This window comes from Xenopus laevis, chromosome 2S (genome assembly GCF_017654675.1).
Source record: "Xenopus laevis strain J_2021 chromosome 2S, Xenopus_laevis_v10.1, whole genome shotgun sequence".
NCBI classification, from domain to species: domain Eukaryota; kingdom Metazoa; phylum Chordata; class Amphibia; order Anura; family Pipidae; genus Xenopus; species Xenopus laevis.
In genome coordinates, this window is record NC_054374.1 from 144,963,919 (window position 1) to 144,980,641 (window position 16,723).

Below are 16,723 nucleotides of genomic sequence, written 5' to 3' on the forward strand. Positions count from 1 at the left end.
TCTACAAAGGGAAGTTCAGCTAAAAAATAATCTTTCATGATGCAGACAGTAGCATTCTAAGACACCCTGTGACTGGTGTTCCCTTTTTTATTATTGCCTCTTCATCTTTTCACTTTGAAATGTAGTCAGGCCGTTGGTGATTCTAGATTGTAATGCAAAATAGGATCTCCAAGGGCCTGAATTTTAGCACTAACACGTAGCATTAGAGACTAACCCCAATATGTAATTAAAGGTACTAAGTTTGCCCAGGAGCAGTAACCTCTTAAGCAGATGACCAGTAAATGCTACCTGCTGATTGCCATGGGTTACTGCTCCTGTAGTGCCTTTTATTTAATAACCCCTTTACTTCATTACTCTACTGGCAACGCAATGAAAAATGCTTACTGCTGATTGGTTGCAGTCGGTTACCATCTTAAAGCAAATTTGTTGCAAGCATGTAAGTAGGGTTACCACCTTTTCTCAAAGTTTTTACCAGCCGGTAGGGGCGGGAACAGAAAGGGGGTGGAGCCACATAAAGTGCCGCAGAAGGGTGCAGGGCCACGTTGCTCGATGGCCAGAAGGCCGAAAAAAATGTACGTTCTAAGTGAACTGGGGGCGGGCCAAGGGCTTTTTGGTAAGGGTATTACAAATTAACCGGCAACTACATTGCCGGTAAATTTGTAATACCGGCCCCAGCCAGGGCAGGTGTTTTACTGGCTAGGCCGATAGATTGCATGTCGTGCAGGTCGTTACTGCTATGTCAGGAAAACACAGACGTATTTACAGGTCTAACTGGATTCTGTGCTGCTTTGGCTCTCGAGCTATGTTGTGCTTGCTGTTTACTCTCCAGTTCTGACTTAACGTTGTTGGAACACGCTCACTTCTTCCCTCGTGGGTGAGTGCAATGTTTAGAACAACAGAGACAAGTTCCTTGTTCGTCAGCTATTTACTGGATATGCAGGAAGTACTCTCAAATATATGGATGACGGGGTATTCCAAAAATACTCCATGTATAACTATTTACAGAAACCACCACTAATTGGTGAGTCGGAACAGAACTCATACAGGAAATAGAAGCTTTCTCTCCTCGGATATTTATGCACATGAAATGTGTAACACATCTAAAGGAAATGTATATTTTATATTTATATATAATTCTTAAATATCCCACAAATGTATCCAGCAGCATTCACCCAGTTAAGGTAGTGTAGGTCCTACCATTTAGTATCGATACATTACATCAATGTATTTTATTTCCTGATAATACATATTACTAGATATGTACTATATATATATATATCTATATATATATATATATATCTATATATATATATATATATATATATATATATATATATATATATATATATATATGTGTGTGTGTAACCCTTTTTTGGCCACCCCCCTGTGCCAAAGGTTATACATCATACCATTTCTTACCAATTACAGGTCCTGAGTCCCCTTTGCTATGTGAAAGGGTACTGGGAAAACTCTTCTCTGGCAGTGCCTCCACCTAATGTGATCTGGGAATACACCTGCGGGTGACCCCATTAGGAAAATATTCAATGCAAACACTTGCTTTATATAAATATCAACTATATACAAGGAAATGCAGATTACAGGGGAAGTAAACTGTAAAAGTACACATATGCATTTAAAAGCATGACCCACTACCCTGGTGAACCTGTGCCAGTCCTATCCTGGTAATTCCCTACCAGGCAAAGTCCCGCTCTACTCCTTTGGTGACAAAGAGTCTCTGTCCCTTTTCCCAGCAAGAGCACAAATGGCCCCTAGGTGCTTAGTTGGGTAATTTGTACTGATGTAAAGCAGTTTGGTAAGAAAAGACCAACCTCAATAAAATCTGATCCTGAGAATCATATCCTAATGGGATGTAAAAAGGTGCTTGCATTCCTTCAGTGAAGAATTCTTTACTGTCATGCGCTGTTGGTTCATAGGTTATGTTCCTATCAAGTGCTTATTTGTGGAATATTTTCATCAATATTCATTTTGCACAAACAGCTGCAGGGAAGGTGCTTAAAGGGTAACTATTGCGAAAATGAAAATTTTATATAAGCTTTAGCATACTGTAATAAGGAAATTTTTAAATACAATCAATTAAATATTCTGTACAATTGAAATAATCAAGTTTATCTTCACTATTCACTAGATAGAGCTCACTCTATTAAAATCACCAGATATAATATCTCTCTACATGCAGGATCTGTGCAAAAGGCAGTTATTTTGTTAGATTTTGTTTGTATATTGATCTGATGTTGCCTGACTGCCCCTTCTCCTTGAGAAAGAGTTATATAGAGATAGAAAGAGCAATAAATAAAGGCATACAGACAGTGATATAGACAGATAAAGCCATATATTAGATAGATTCGATCGATCGATCGATAGATAGATAGATAGATAGATAGATAGTGATAGGTACAGCAATATAGAGATAGAGTTATAGATTGATAAAGTGACTGAGAGAAATAGATGGATCGATAGAGTGAGATAGAATGAGCAATTAATAGAATGATAGATAAAGTGATAGATTACATATGTATATGGAGTGATAGAGAGATTGATGTATAGAGCAATAGGTAGAGCAGTATAGAGATAGAGTGATAGCTGGATAAAGTAATAAAGCTTTTATATATAATGCATAATACAGTGATAAACTCTCATACCTGCCGGTACATCTGTGTGCCTGAGACACAGGATTACATTCCCTATAGCAGAACTAACACTTTATATCGCTAAATAAAAGATCTGTCCTTCAAGTTGAATCTCCATGCAGGTTCCCTAGAAGTATAATGTCAGCAGCCTGTTAGAACTTTGTTTTCATTGTGCAGTATTAATACCTGTAAATGCAAAGTTTGTTTAGTCCGAGAGCTGTTTATTGTCTGGGAAAGAGATGGCTGGGTTTACATCCTAGTTTACAATAAAGGAATGCAAAAAATTAGAAATGTTAATGTTGCATTCTCTAAACAGAGAGAGTTACATACAGGCAAGAGACATGCTCTTCCACCAGTAGGGGAAAATGTAAAAGGTTTTATTATTACCTACACTGCAGCATTCTTTCTCAGAATTCCAGGGTAATTGTTGTCCACTGCTCCACATACTGTAAGCACAAAGATTTATATGGCTTAGTGATTTCTGCACAATTAGGTTATGACATAAGGGGTAACACAGGCCGTAACGTTCCTAGTGCTGGTGGGGCCCGGGTGCAGGACATGCAGCTGGGTTCCCCCTCCAGAAGCAATTTTCTCTACATATTTGACCACTCACAAGGCTCCAACAGGCCCCGAGGGGGTGTAGGCTGTGGTGTGATTGCCCCCCATGCACCCCGAGTAGTTCCACCACTGCACATGGGGAGATAAGAGTGTGCACTTACAATAATTTGCAGTTAATTGGCTCATCATTGCTACCCTATAGTCAATGGCAGATAGGCATTACATACAGGGCTCTCTAGATGTGTGCATGTTTATTTATGTCATATAGTGCCAACACATTTCCACAGCTCCTTACAAAGATTATACATCGGGTCACCCATTCCGATTAGAAGATAGGAGGTTCTACCTAAATATTGAGAAAGGGTTTGTTACAGTGAGAGCTGTGAAGATGTTGAATTCTCTCCCTGAATCAGTTGTACAGACTGATACATTAGATACATCATACTATTCAAAAGGCAATCAGATAGCACTCACACAGCAAAATGTGCTTGCAATTTGTGATTTATTTAGATCTCACACAACGTTTCAGAGGATCTACCCCCTTTGTCAAGTGAGCTTACAACTAGCAGTTAGGCGGGTTAAAATAGAATTAACCAGTTGAACTTGATAGACGTGTGCCTTTTTTCAACCTAACTTACTATGTTACATCAGTCCCTGGCCAAGCTTACAATCTAAGGTCCCTATTGTATTTACACACTTTGGGACAGTTTTACCAGGAGCCAATTAACCTGCCTGGATGTTTTTGGAGTGTGGGAGAAAACCGGAGTACCCAGAGGAAATCTATAAAGTATGTATAAAACTGTATTTCACCAAGAGCAAGGTATAGAAATTACATGAAATATGTATTATTTTATAATGCCATCTTGTTACTGTCATTGCTCTATAAATAACATAGACGTGCTACTGTTACAGCAACCGAAGGACTGGGCTTGTAAATGCCATCTATTTTGGTTCTTTCCGAAATATCTTTATTATTTAAACATCTCTGTTACTTATAAACTTTTATGTAATATTTATTCATAGCCAGTTGATATCAGACATACCTAGAGGTTACATTATTGTTTCTTTGTTAGCGTTGGAGTCGCATGGAGCAGGCAATCTGATTATCTTTCGGAGTTTATTGGCTGACCCCATGGTTCTGCTGAGTTTCTCCCTTGGTGAAAGCTTTACGTCAGCATGTGTTTCATTTCAGAGAAGGACCTCCTTGCAGAATGACTCGGACAAACGTGTTGCACAAGGAATGTTTTCTGGGCAGCCCCATTTACATTCTGCTTATTAACCTTTTTGGCCTTTAAAAAGAATCACTTTTGACCCTGCTGGGAGACTTTTCAGAACTAAACATACAAGCTGAAAAATAGCCCCAGTTTGTACAAATTCAGACAGAGCATCACATGGGAGATGCTTTATTGGTTTCTTGTTTCTTGTTATAGCATGAGCACCAAAGGGGAAGTTTACCAAGTGCATGACAGGGTGCAAAGTGCATAAAAAACAAACAAAAGCTTTGCGCCATGCCCTGCACTTTTCAGGATTGCATCAAGCTTTTGTGGTCCAAAATGGAACCCAGAGACCTGCATTTGCCCATAAATACAGTGGTATATTCATTTAGTAGCACTGTTTTTATGAGTGTGGGTGGCTGAGGCATAAAAGATGGTCAAAGTGAAATTCGTATGCACTCCCTGGCCTTCCTTGGTGCAATTATCCGGTGCTCAGTCCTCTAGGGAGACGGCACTCCCCTGGATCCACAGGAAACAAGCAAATGAGGAACCGGCACACAGAGATGAATGCAAAAGTGGATAGACCCCTATGAGTTTATTGTGTCAAACAAGCACAACGTTTTGGGGGCTGGCCCCTTCGTCAGGTGATGTGGCAAGCTAATACAAACAGCCCTTAAATAGCCTAAAAGGCCCTCCCACCAACAGGCAAAAAAACGAAAAAAACTTTACTCAAAGAAAACATTTTGTTCTTGCAAAAAAAAATTAAAAATGAGGCATAAAAGATCCCCCTCATACAACCTAACTTATGTGTCAGACGCCCTAGTGAATGCATCACCCCCAATCCTTTCCCCTGTGGCAAGTACTGGGGTGTGTTGTGCCCCCCTCACTTTGTACCCTGGTGCAAGGTATAAAGTGTGGATATTAGGGTTGCCACATTTCCTCATGGGACACAGCAGTGATGTCATGTGTCGGAACTGATGACATCAGGGGCAGGATTAAAACATTGCGTTTGGCTGATTGCCTTTTTAAATAGTAACAGGTCCCTTGTTGAATGTATTAAAGTATGTATTTTGTGAAATATGCACTTTAATAATGTAATATGTAATGCATTCAACAAGTGATGATACTATTTACAAAGGCCTCTAGTCACATTTTTACAAACACGTTATGGACATAAAAACGTGACTGTAGTTCTACACCCTAAAAAAAGGCATATATACATACTTATAGCTGATAAAATGGATTCCTAGAATTCCGGACATTTTTATAGAAATGGCAGTTGCATAACTAAAAGATACTGGGCCCCATATCAAATTCATTTCAGGGCCCTCTGGGAGTAAGATACTTTTCATACTGCTTATCAGTTGTATCCCAGTAGTTGGAGGATGTGCTTCCTCTAGTATTATGACCCCAACAAAGGGGTTTCCTATATCCCTTTCCATTCTCATGCTCCTGGTTCCATCGCATTCTCATCAGTGGTGTTGACTATTCCACTAGTTTTTTCATTCTGATTATATTGAACTGGATATTGATCTCCCAGCAGAGACTCTGCACCCAGATCAGTGGATGGCCAATCCAGCTAAAATCAGTAGAATAAGCATCACATCACACCATATGTGGGCATACCTCCCAACTGTTCAGTTTTCTGCGGGACAGTCCCAATTTTGACAGCTCAGCCTGCAGTCCCGGGTTTCTTACTGAAATGTTCCGACTTTCTCTTTGATCTCCTGCACTGACGCCAGAAAAAGAAACAAAGTTGCTGAAACTTAATTAAAATAAGAGCCTTTTTGTCCAAGAGCCAATAACAGCTAGCATCTGCACTTTTGTAACAATTTAAGATAAGCAAAGATAAGACAAAAAAGTCTCAATGGGGAACTGAGACTCACAGCTCAAAGGAGAACTAAAGCCTAACTAAAGAAGTAGGTAGAAATGTTGTACATTATGTTTTATGTTTCTGTACCAGCCCAAGGCAACCACAGCCCTTTAGCAGTAAAGATCTGTGTCTCCAAAGATGCCCCAGTAGCTCCCCATCTTCTTTTCTGCTGATTCACTGCACATGCTCTGTGCTGCTGTCACTTACTGAGCTTAGGGACCCACTCACAATATACAGTACACCTAGAATAGAAATGTCACAATATAAGGCTGATTGGTAATTAATACAAATAATTACTAAATGGCAGCACAGAAACCACTACAATTAGCATCATAATGAAATAATCAGCCCTGTAGCATCAGCTTTATTACAGACAAACCTCATTTTCTGCTTGATAATTTCAACAGCTGCTTAGAGCTCACTGAGTATGTGAGTGTCACAGACACTTTCCAAGATGGTGACCCCCTGTGAAAAGTTTGAAGTCCTGGATCATTGCTGCTATTGATAAGCTGAAACTTTAGGCTGGTGCAATTAGTTCAGTATATAAAATATGCCATTTTTATCCATATTCATTTTTAGGGTTTAGTTCTCCTTTAAAGGGCAATTTCACCTTCATTTGCAAAACTGTTACAACACATAATGAAACATGACCCTAGAACTCCCAGAAATGTGTTCAAACTTTCATAACCTGCCAAATTTTGTCCAAAAATGGACATGGTAATTAGGGGTGCGGTCATAAAATGGGTGTGGTCAAAAAATTCACAGCGCTGCGTGCGGCACAAGTTTTTGTTCTCTCTTTTTGTTTTTCAAATGTTGGGAGGTATGTGCGGGCAGTATCAAGATTATAATATAGTAATTATACATGTCCTACCCTAGGAGCCTAACCTTTCCAAAACGAATAGGAACAGATTCTGTTTCGCTATTAAGAGTCAAATTTGTACCCCACAGCAAAATGTCTGGCCCTCTTTATATGGGTAATTGGAAACTGGATATAAAGGGTGACATATAATGTGCAATGTTATTTTAGGAACACAGGGCTATGCAAATAACAAACAAGGGTAAAATTCCACTCCTAGTTATTGCCCACACTTAGGAATAAAGTAATTCAAGCACAAAGCTGTTTCTGGAAACCTTATTTTCCCAAAAACGTAGACAGTTGTTTTGTGTCCACTAGAGGTCAGCAACATACCTCCCAACTATTTAACTGAGATAATCTTATAAATGTAGGTCATGTATCTCATCTGCCCTGGCTATGCCCACTTACAAGCATCCCAAATCGACCCCAAATATCAACTAAATAAAGCAGGGGTGCCAGTTTAACAGTTGTAGCAGTGTGCTGTATTTTCCCTAAAATGCCATGGTACTGGTGTTTTGTAATTGTAGCACTAACTTTGTTAGTCCAAGTTAATACGTCTGACTAAAGCTGCTTATAAGCAAATATTATTTAGTCATTCAGCTGTGTCTGCTGCTTCTGACAACACACATGCACAAACTCTTAATTACGGGTTTGGTGTTATGGATTGGAAAAGAGTTTCCTACAAAAATATGCTGAGAATATCTGCTTCCTGTGTTTTCAGCAATCCTACACATCATATGTTCTAAAGATTAGCTTGGCCCTTCAAAATAAGTGTCATTTTTAGGGTCAGACTGTGCTGCTAGGTTGGTCCTAGACCTAGTGGGCCCCAGCTTAGGGCAATTCCAATTATCCCATTCTTAATTACACCGTAGGTGTGTATGACAGCTATAACATGTAGTACTGTTTACATCTAAATGTGAGAGGGTGACCCTTGATGTCAGCTTCTCTGGTGGGGCCCAAGAAGGCCCAGAATGATACGTGTCATTTATGTAAGTGCAGAATGCACCTTGTATACCTATAACATTAGGAAATGCATCCAACTATCATTGTTTTTTTTATCACATGATGAACTTAAATGATAGGCGTAGGTCTGAAATGCTCTTAAAACTCTACATGATGCTTTTCAGTATTCTTGTTAGCAGCATCTCCCAGCCCAGAAAGTGTTAGCTTCGTTGTTGTTCATGTATAGAAGCAAGTTCAGTGTCAGAAATACCAATCAAAGTCTCAAAATCCCATAACTTTTTCCAGTGTTGGACTGGGACACCAAGGGTCCACCAAAAACCTTAGACCAGGGGCCCACCCAAAAACCTTAGACCAGGGGCCCACCAAAAAACCTTAGACCAGGGGCCCACCCAAAAACCTTAGACCAGGGGCCCACCAAAAAACCTTAGACCAGGGGCCCACCCAAAAACCTTAGACCAGGGGCCCACCCAAAAACCTTAGACCAGGGGCCCACCCAAAAACCTTAGACCAGGGGCCCACCCAAAAACCTTAGACCAGGGGCCCACTCAAAAATCTTAGACCAGGGGCCCACCCAAAAACCTTAGACCAGGGGCCCACCAGAAATCTTAGACCAGGGGCACACTATCAGTACTATTATTCCTCCTCTCCTCACTCAACCTCTATTCTCCTAGTCTCTATTCTTTACATACTATAATCTTTTATTCCATCTGTTTAGCATCTTTGTTCTCAAAGAAATAGGAAATGGCCATGAAATAGTCCAAATGTTGAGCAGCACAAGAGCCCCCTGACACCTGGGCCCACCAAGAGTTTTCCTGGTATCCTGGTGGGCCAGTCCGACACTGATTTTCTCTATACTCTTATTTACCTGCCTGCACCAAGAATGTATACATATCCATCCCTCTATAGAAACCAGATATGGAATATTACTGTCTTGGCGTGATAAGCAAACAAGTTATCTCAAAAGGTGTCCTGAAGTCATTCAAACTTCATCCCTCTATCCAGGGTTGGACAGGGTTGGCAGGACATGGAGGGAAAACTCCCAATGGGTACAGACACACCCCCTGCCTGAAACCCTTGGTGCTGCCCCCTGGTCCCGATTGTGATCACAAGAAGAGAAAAGGGTACAGGTCCGAGGGTCTGCCCCAGGTCTTCCCCTGAGGCAGAAGCCCCCAGACCCACAGTCTGGGAGCTTCTGTATCTATTATAACTAAGGTTTAGTTGATATGAAGAAAAAGGGTGTAAAGGAAACATTTTTGTACCCGCAATTCATTTTTTTTAATCCTTAATCTATACAGGCTATTGGTGTGCAAATATCAAGAAGGTTGATTTCAGTTTATTGTTTAGTAGAGGGATTGTTTCACCTTTTTTGCCTCCCACACCTAAATAGGAAACTTCACACCCTAGTTGACTTCCTTCTTGAAATAAACTCATACTAATTCTTCCCTACAGCCCGGCCAAAAGTGCATACTTTTCTTATCTAACATTTTCACATTTATCCAAACGATCACACCTTTTAAAGCTTAAAGGGATACTGTCATGGGGAAAAAAAATTTTTTCAAAATGAATCAGTTAATAGTGCTGCTCCAGCAGAATTCTGCACTGAAATCCATTTCTCAAAAGAGCAAACAGATTTTTTTATATTCAATTTTCAAATCTGACATGGGGCTAGACATTTTGTCAATTTCCCAGCTGCCCTTGGTCATGTGACTTGTGCCTGCACTTTAGGAGAGAAATGCTTTCTGGCAGGCTGCTGTTTTTCCATCTCAATGTAACTGAATGTGTATCAGTGGGACATGGGTTTTTACTATTGAGTGTTGTTCTTAGATCTACCAGACAGCTGTTATCTTGTGTTAGGGAGCTGCTATCTGGTTACCTTCCCATTGTTCTTTTGTTTGGCTGCTGGGAGGGGGGGAAGGGAGGGGGTGATATCACTCAACTTGCAGTACAGCAGTAAAGAGTGATTGAAGTTTATCAGAGCACAAGTCACATGATTTGAGGCAGCTGGGAAATTGACAATATGTCTAGCCCCATGTCAGATTTCAAAATTGAATATAAAAAAATCTGTTTGCTCTTTTGAGAAATGAATTTCAGTGCAGAATTCTGCTAGACTAGCACTATTAAATGATTCATTTTTTAAAAAAATGTTTTTCCCATGACAGTATCCCTTTAACACTTTTGTTCTTCTAAACATCACAAACTGCTTCTCCAAAATTTTCTGACCGCTAATACATGCAAGATACATTTTGTTTAGCCAAAGAACACTGGAATGACGGGTGTCCATGGACCTGCAGGTTGTACCATAGAATTGTTATTGGGTTCGGTCCTATACACAGACCAACAGATTGGTTAAAAACAGTGACTTGGGTTATCAGACTTTTATAGAAAACCAAAAACAGCTATAAAAAGACTATAAAAAGAGATCACCAGTCTTTTCGCTTTACTCCAACATATGTGGAATTTAACCAGGCTATTTTCCATATGTTTTCACATATCCTAAAGGTGACATTGTAGTGTCAAAACAAGCTGTAAAAAAAAATTATATTTTGTGCTTTATTAATTAAAATGATCCAAGAATTATTTCTAGCTTCCCATGCTATACGGGAGAGTCAGTAGCACAATAGATACTAGCACACCCGGATTTGTGCAAAGCAGGGATGGCAAATCTTTTTCGCCTTGTTTCGCCACAGAACCCTATACCCAAGTCACCTGATTTTCAGTGATGGGCCAGTAAATTAGGGTTAAAATTCTGAAAGTGGGAGACTAGACTGTTAAAAGTGGTTAACCGGGTGAGTGGGGGCAAATCAGGGTGACTAAACAATTAGGGTGAGTTGACATTGCTAGGGAACTATGGGAAGGGGGTGCTGCTAAATATGGAGCTGCGTGATTTCTGACCGTTGCCCTGTATCTTTTTAGTTTTCACTTCATGCTGCATTCCAAGAATATATTCATACAGTAGTTCATTAATATTGGGTTGAATTATGCAAATAACTAACCTGTACAAAAATAAATCGCCAGTGTATAAAAAATTAAAAACTTCCCATTAAGTCATTTCCTTACCAGTTCCAAATACTGTACATTCTGCATATATGGATTTTTTAGGTGATTGTTTTTTGTATGAATACATTTTTCCCTGTTAAATTCAAATCTTGAAATGTCCCATTGTTTTCCAAAGTGATGAAAATTCTCATACACGAGCAAACAGTATTGTGTTCTGTTCTCTATCAGTATAAGCCACAGTAAGACAAAGGTTAGGATTATGTTTGGATGAATCAGTGCAACTATGAGTTGTGGGTTTCCAGTATCCTATTGTATAATTGCTGGAATTAGTGAGTGTTGTGTAAATCGCAAGCATTTTCCTGGCTGCCGGTTGGTTTACAGAGAAGCTGGTGAAACCTCTGCTACTTTCAGTAACTCGTTTTGAAATCAGCGATTGTTAATTCTGACCTGATAGAGTGCGTTGCTCACTGCCTTGTCCCAGTTTCAGAGTAGAACTGAAATATTCCGCACAAAGGATGGGTGGTTTCATCATCACAATAACACAAGTTCATATTTCATGGTAGTGCGAGCAGCTGTGTACAGTATCCTAAAGGCTTCCCAGCTGTGGGCTTGTGCTCCTCAGGAACTCGGGGTGGAGACTGAGGGGAGACGACGTGAAGTCGAGCAAGGATGGGGCTAAGGATGTAGAGCACAGCTGTGCTTAGTACCACTCAACCTCCATGGCAAATATCAGGCACGCTGGGTGATAAAGAGAAATAATATCTGTGGATGCCACCAAACTGCAAGAATTAGGCAGAGCACAGGAGACTATGGAAATGCTTGCAAGGTATTGTTACTGTCTTACGTACATTAAGAAAAGTTATATATGTTATGTTTAAGTTTTAGAGTGCTACATGATCATTTGAACTAAGAATCATTTAGGTTTTGTGATGAGCAGTCGGCAACTGATAAATTGGCCATTGACCTCTTGCCTATGCAACATTTTAATTTGAATGGGTTTTTCTATTGTGTCCGGAGCAGTGTTATCTGTTTTATCAAAAATAAACGGTGTTTTCCCCTTAGACGCCATATCACAAATGCTCTACAAAGATCTTCTGCTCTAAGTAGCTTCACTAGACCTGGGTAGGGTCTCCAGTCCTAGGGTTGACACCTGGCCGGTATTTTACTGGCCTGGCCGGTAAAAATGATGGTTGATCCCAATGTTATTAATAAGGGAAAAAAGATAAATATATAGGAAGGCCAGTATTTTTTTCCAGTAAAGGTGGCAACCCTATCCAGTCCCCTTGTCCAAGTATATTCTTCTCCCCCAATGCACGATCACTGGCTGTGCACATCTTTGCCTAGAATGACATTGTTTTCTCTATTGTGGATATTTGTAATGGGAACCGTAACATCGGGAATTACAAGAATGGGCTATTGTGTTTGAATGCGCTTCTTTAATTTGGTAGATGGATGAGTACTGGGGGCCACAGCGGAGTAGGAAACAATATTATGATAGGGGAGAGAGGATTTTTACCCTGAGTCACAGAAAGGCAATCTTAGCTGATTATGTCCTTTCCTTTTAAAATTACATATTAATTAATCATTTAGTTTTCACGTCAGGGCTGTCCGACTATAGCCTCCAGCATCCCTGAAACTCTCATTTGCCATCCCATGTATTTCTTATTTATTAATGGGAACCCCCTGGCTTATTACATTGCCCATTTCCAAACTTTTCCAACTTTGGAATTAGATTTAAAAAGATGGCTACTTGCTTGCTCTACAGCCATGAACATCCTCTGTCTGTGCACTTTGTCTGAGGATGTTGGGAGTCGTAGTTTATACCAGCTGTTCAATGGAAACTGTAAAGTAAAAGTAGTATGAATAAAAGGCAAGACCAATTTTTGTAGCTCCATGGGAAAGGACAAATTGCTCAAACAATTTGGAGTTTTTATCCTCCTCCCTGGAAACTACAAAGCTCTCATTCAATACTCTTAGTTTGTTGAGGGCTCTCTGATTGTTTCCACTGACGTCTAGCTTTTGGCTGCCATTTTGATAGCAGTGACATCATCAATGTGTAGCTTTCTAATGACATCACAGATGTCTTCAAGATGTGTTTTATAAAATAACAACTGCTCTCTTGTTGGCATGTACTGTAGTAGGGTGGAGAATGCCTCAGTGAGTTGTGGATAGTTTGAAAATGTTCATAAATGAAGTTCGTAATGTGTAAACACATCAGAAGTTTAGAAATAGCTTCAAACTTTTGGTTTGACATCTCTTCTGTAGACCAGACAGAACATCCCAATTAAAACCACCCAAAACCTAACAATTTGACTGACTATGCTCATAACAAGGAATATCGTACAATAATATATCTGTTCATAACAAGGAATATCATACAATAATATATCTGTTCATATTAATAGTACATTTAATCATCTATGGGGGCCCCCAAGTGAAAATCAGCACCCTAAGCTGAAATATAGTTTGTTTTACAAGTGAAATTGCGTCACCAAATGTACCCTGTGATGAGTTTTTAGGAGCTTTATAGGTAAACACTTTGATGTGAAATGGTAAAAGCTATTCCAGCGGAGACCTAAATATTTATTCTACAAGATAAGGAATATAAAGACAAATTACGTTCGCCTTCTTTGAAGAGGCTAAAAGAAAGGAAAGAAAAAAAAGTTGGCTGTAAATTGAAGGGAGAGAAAAACCCCTGAATGTTATTACCCAATATGGATGACAAAACATTGGAGCATGTGTGGGAAAATGGATCAAATCCAACGTCTGGAATCGTTTATCTTCTGCTAAAGTCATAAGGATGTGACTGGTTAATGTATTTTTACTGAAATTCCTACTGATTGTTTTATTTACTCATGAGCTGGGAAAAAAAGACTTGCACAGAGCTCTTCAGAAAAGAGAAATATTATTAAATTCTAAAGAGAGGAAATAATTCTGCTAAAAATAGAGCAACTCAACAGAGAGATCATTGGCTGGAGCTGGACATCCGTGACTGGCAGTTACAGTTGTAACTAGTAAATTATTCTCCAGCTCCCATGATATGTATATCTTATATGTATAGGCAAAGTGAACTTAACAATTTATCAAATGAGTGATAACATCTAACTGATGTAGACAGTGATATTCTGTAGTAAATTTGCAGTTGCTAGGGTCCCATTTAGCCTAGAACTCAGACAGAATGACAGAATGGAAGACGATAAAGAGAGAGACAGAATATTAAGATAAGTAACAAAGAGTACCGATAACAACTTAACTGTAACCTCACAGGATCAGTGACCCTCTCCCCAACTACATTTTTAAAATGGTAAGAGGCAAAAACAAGAGGGAGATGGTGCCTATAGTAACAGTGGGATAATAGTCTCTGGGAAGGGACTTTGGCTGTGGGATAGCAGGTATAGTAGGGAGAGATGGTGCCTATAGTAGCAGTGGGATAATAGTCTCTGGGAAGGGACTGTGACTGTGGGATAGCAGGTATAGTAGGGAGAGATGGTGCCTATAGTAACAGTGGGATAATAGTCTCTGGGAAGGGACTGTGGCTGTGGGATAGCAGGTATAGTAGGGAGAGATGGTGCCTATAGTAGCAGTGGAATAATAGTCTCTGGGAAGGGAGTGTGACTGTGGGATAGCAGGTATAGTAGGGAGAGATGGTGCCTATAGTAACAGTGGGATAATAGTCTCTGGGAAGGGACTGTGACTGTGGGATAGCAGGTATAGTAAGGAGAGATGGTGCCTATAGTAACAGTGGGATAATAGTCTCTGGGAAGGGAGTGTGGCTGTGGGATAGCAGGTATAGTAGGGAGAGATGGTGCCTATAGTAGCAGTGGGATAATAGTCTCTGGGAAGGGAGTGTGACTGTGGGATAGCAGGTATAGTAGGGAGAGATGGTGCCTATAGTAACAGTGGGATAATAGTCTTTGGGAACAGACTGTGGCCAGGGCCGCTCCGGCCACTCCGGCCATGAGGCAAGGTGAGAATCTTGCCTCAGGCGGCATGGAGCGGCCAGTTACCAGGGGCGGCAAAAAGCCGCCTCTTGTAACTTTAAGAGCCGAATTTCCGTTTTTTAAAACGGAAATTCGACTCTTCTAGCGCAGCGAGCGCAATACCGCTCACTGCACTAGCGATGCGGCCCCTCCTCCACCCGCTCCGACGCTGGTAGTTAGAAGAGCGGAGCAGGAGGAGGGGCGGCATTGTGGCTGCTGCCTCAGGCGGCAGCAGCCCTGAAACGTGCCTGACTGTGGCTGTGGGATAGCAGGTATAGTAGGGAGAGATGGTGTCTATAGTAACAGTGGGATAATAGTCTCTGGGAAGGGAGTGTGGCTGTGTGATAGCAGGTATAGGAGAGAGGGATGTGCTTAATATATGTCATTTTATGAATATTTTCTGCCAACCATTATCTTTGTTTTTGTGTGTTGTGTAATACTTTTTGTAGCTTCTTTTGTTACTGCACCCTCTCTATCTTTGGCCAGCCCTTAGATAATAAAAAAATAATTAACAAAGATAATTACTACATGGCAGCACAGAAACCAGTGCAATTAGCATCAGAATTTAATAATCATCCCTGTAGCATCAGCTTATATTACAGGCCAACCTCATTTTCTGCTTGATTATTAGCGACGACCCCTTAACTTAGCTTCTCAACAGCTGCTCAGAGCCCACTGAGCATGTGAGTGTCACAGACACTTTCCAAGATGGTGACCCCCTGTGACAAGTTTGAAGTCCTGGATCATTGCTGCTATTGACAAGCTGAAAATTTAGGCTGGTGCAATAAGTTCAGTTAATAAAGTATGGCATTTTTAGCCACATTCATTTTTTGGGGTTAGTTCTCCTTTAATGACTACATGTTGCTTGTCATGACAGAAACACTGCTATGCCCTTATCTATCAGTTTTGGGATATATGTACTATATATTGTGAGTGGGTCCCTAAGCTCAGTAAGTGACAGCAGCACAAAGCATGTGCAGTGAATCAGCAGAAAAGAAAATGGGGAGCTACTGGGGCATCTTTGGAGACACACATCTTTACTGCTAAAGGGCTGTGGTTGCCTTGGGCTGGTACAGAAGCCCAAAACATAATGTACAACATTTCTGGTCTACTTCTTTAGTTAACCGTTACTTCTCCTTTAAGTTGTGTAGTATATGTTGGTCTATGTGTAGCAGAGCATAAAATGTAAAAACAGCGATAGCTTCAGGAAAAGTCTACAAATGGCTTTGATACATGAATAGGTTATACCAGTTCTGTGGCACTGTAATATGGTGTAATATATTGTAACATAGTGGTGCAAGGTTTGGAGTTGGCCTGGATAGTGTCTTTAAAAGGTGGCAATTTTTTTGACCAGACCCATTGTTGTGACCACACCCCCTAATTACCATGTTCATTTGACAAAATTTGGCAGGTTATGAAATTCTAACACATTTCTGTGGTTTTTATGTGTTATTATAGTTTTTGGTGAATTGTCCTTTAAACTGCAAGTCACAGTTTCCCCAAGATACCTGCTTATCTTAAATTGTTACAATTGTATATTTGCTTATCTTAAATTGTTACAATTGTATATTTACTTATCTTAAATTGTTACAATTGTATATTTGCTTATCTTAAATTGTTACAATTGCTTCTTT

The 16,723-nt window shown here is 40.1% G+C and overlaps 1 protein-coding gene across 4 annotated transcripts in view; it reads left to right on the forward strand.

Moving 5' to 3' along the window:
* Window positions 1-16,723, forward strand: part of stard13.S (StAR related lipid transfer domain containing 13 S homeolog) — a 162,187-nt gene that overhangs the window by 100,501 nt on the left and 44,963 nt on the right. Inside the window, exon 1 of one of the 4 annotated variants that reach the window (XM_041583220.1) lies at window positions 11,463-11,935. The exons of the other annotated variants lie outside the window; for them this stretch is intronic. The gene's annotated coding sequence lies outside the window, so the exon portion shown is untranslated. Of the gene's footprint in view, window positions 1-11,462; window positions 11,936-16,723 lie in introns of those variants that run through there. 4 annotated transcript variants of the gene reach the window in all.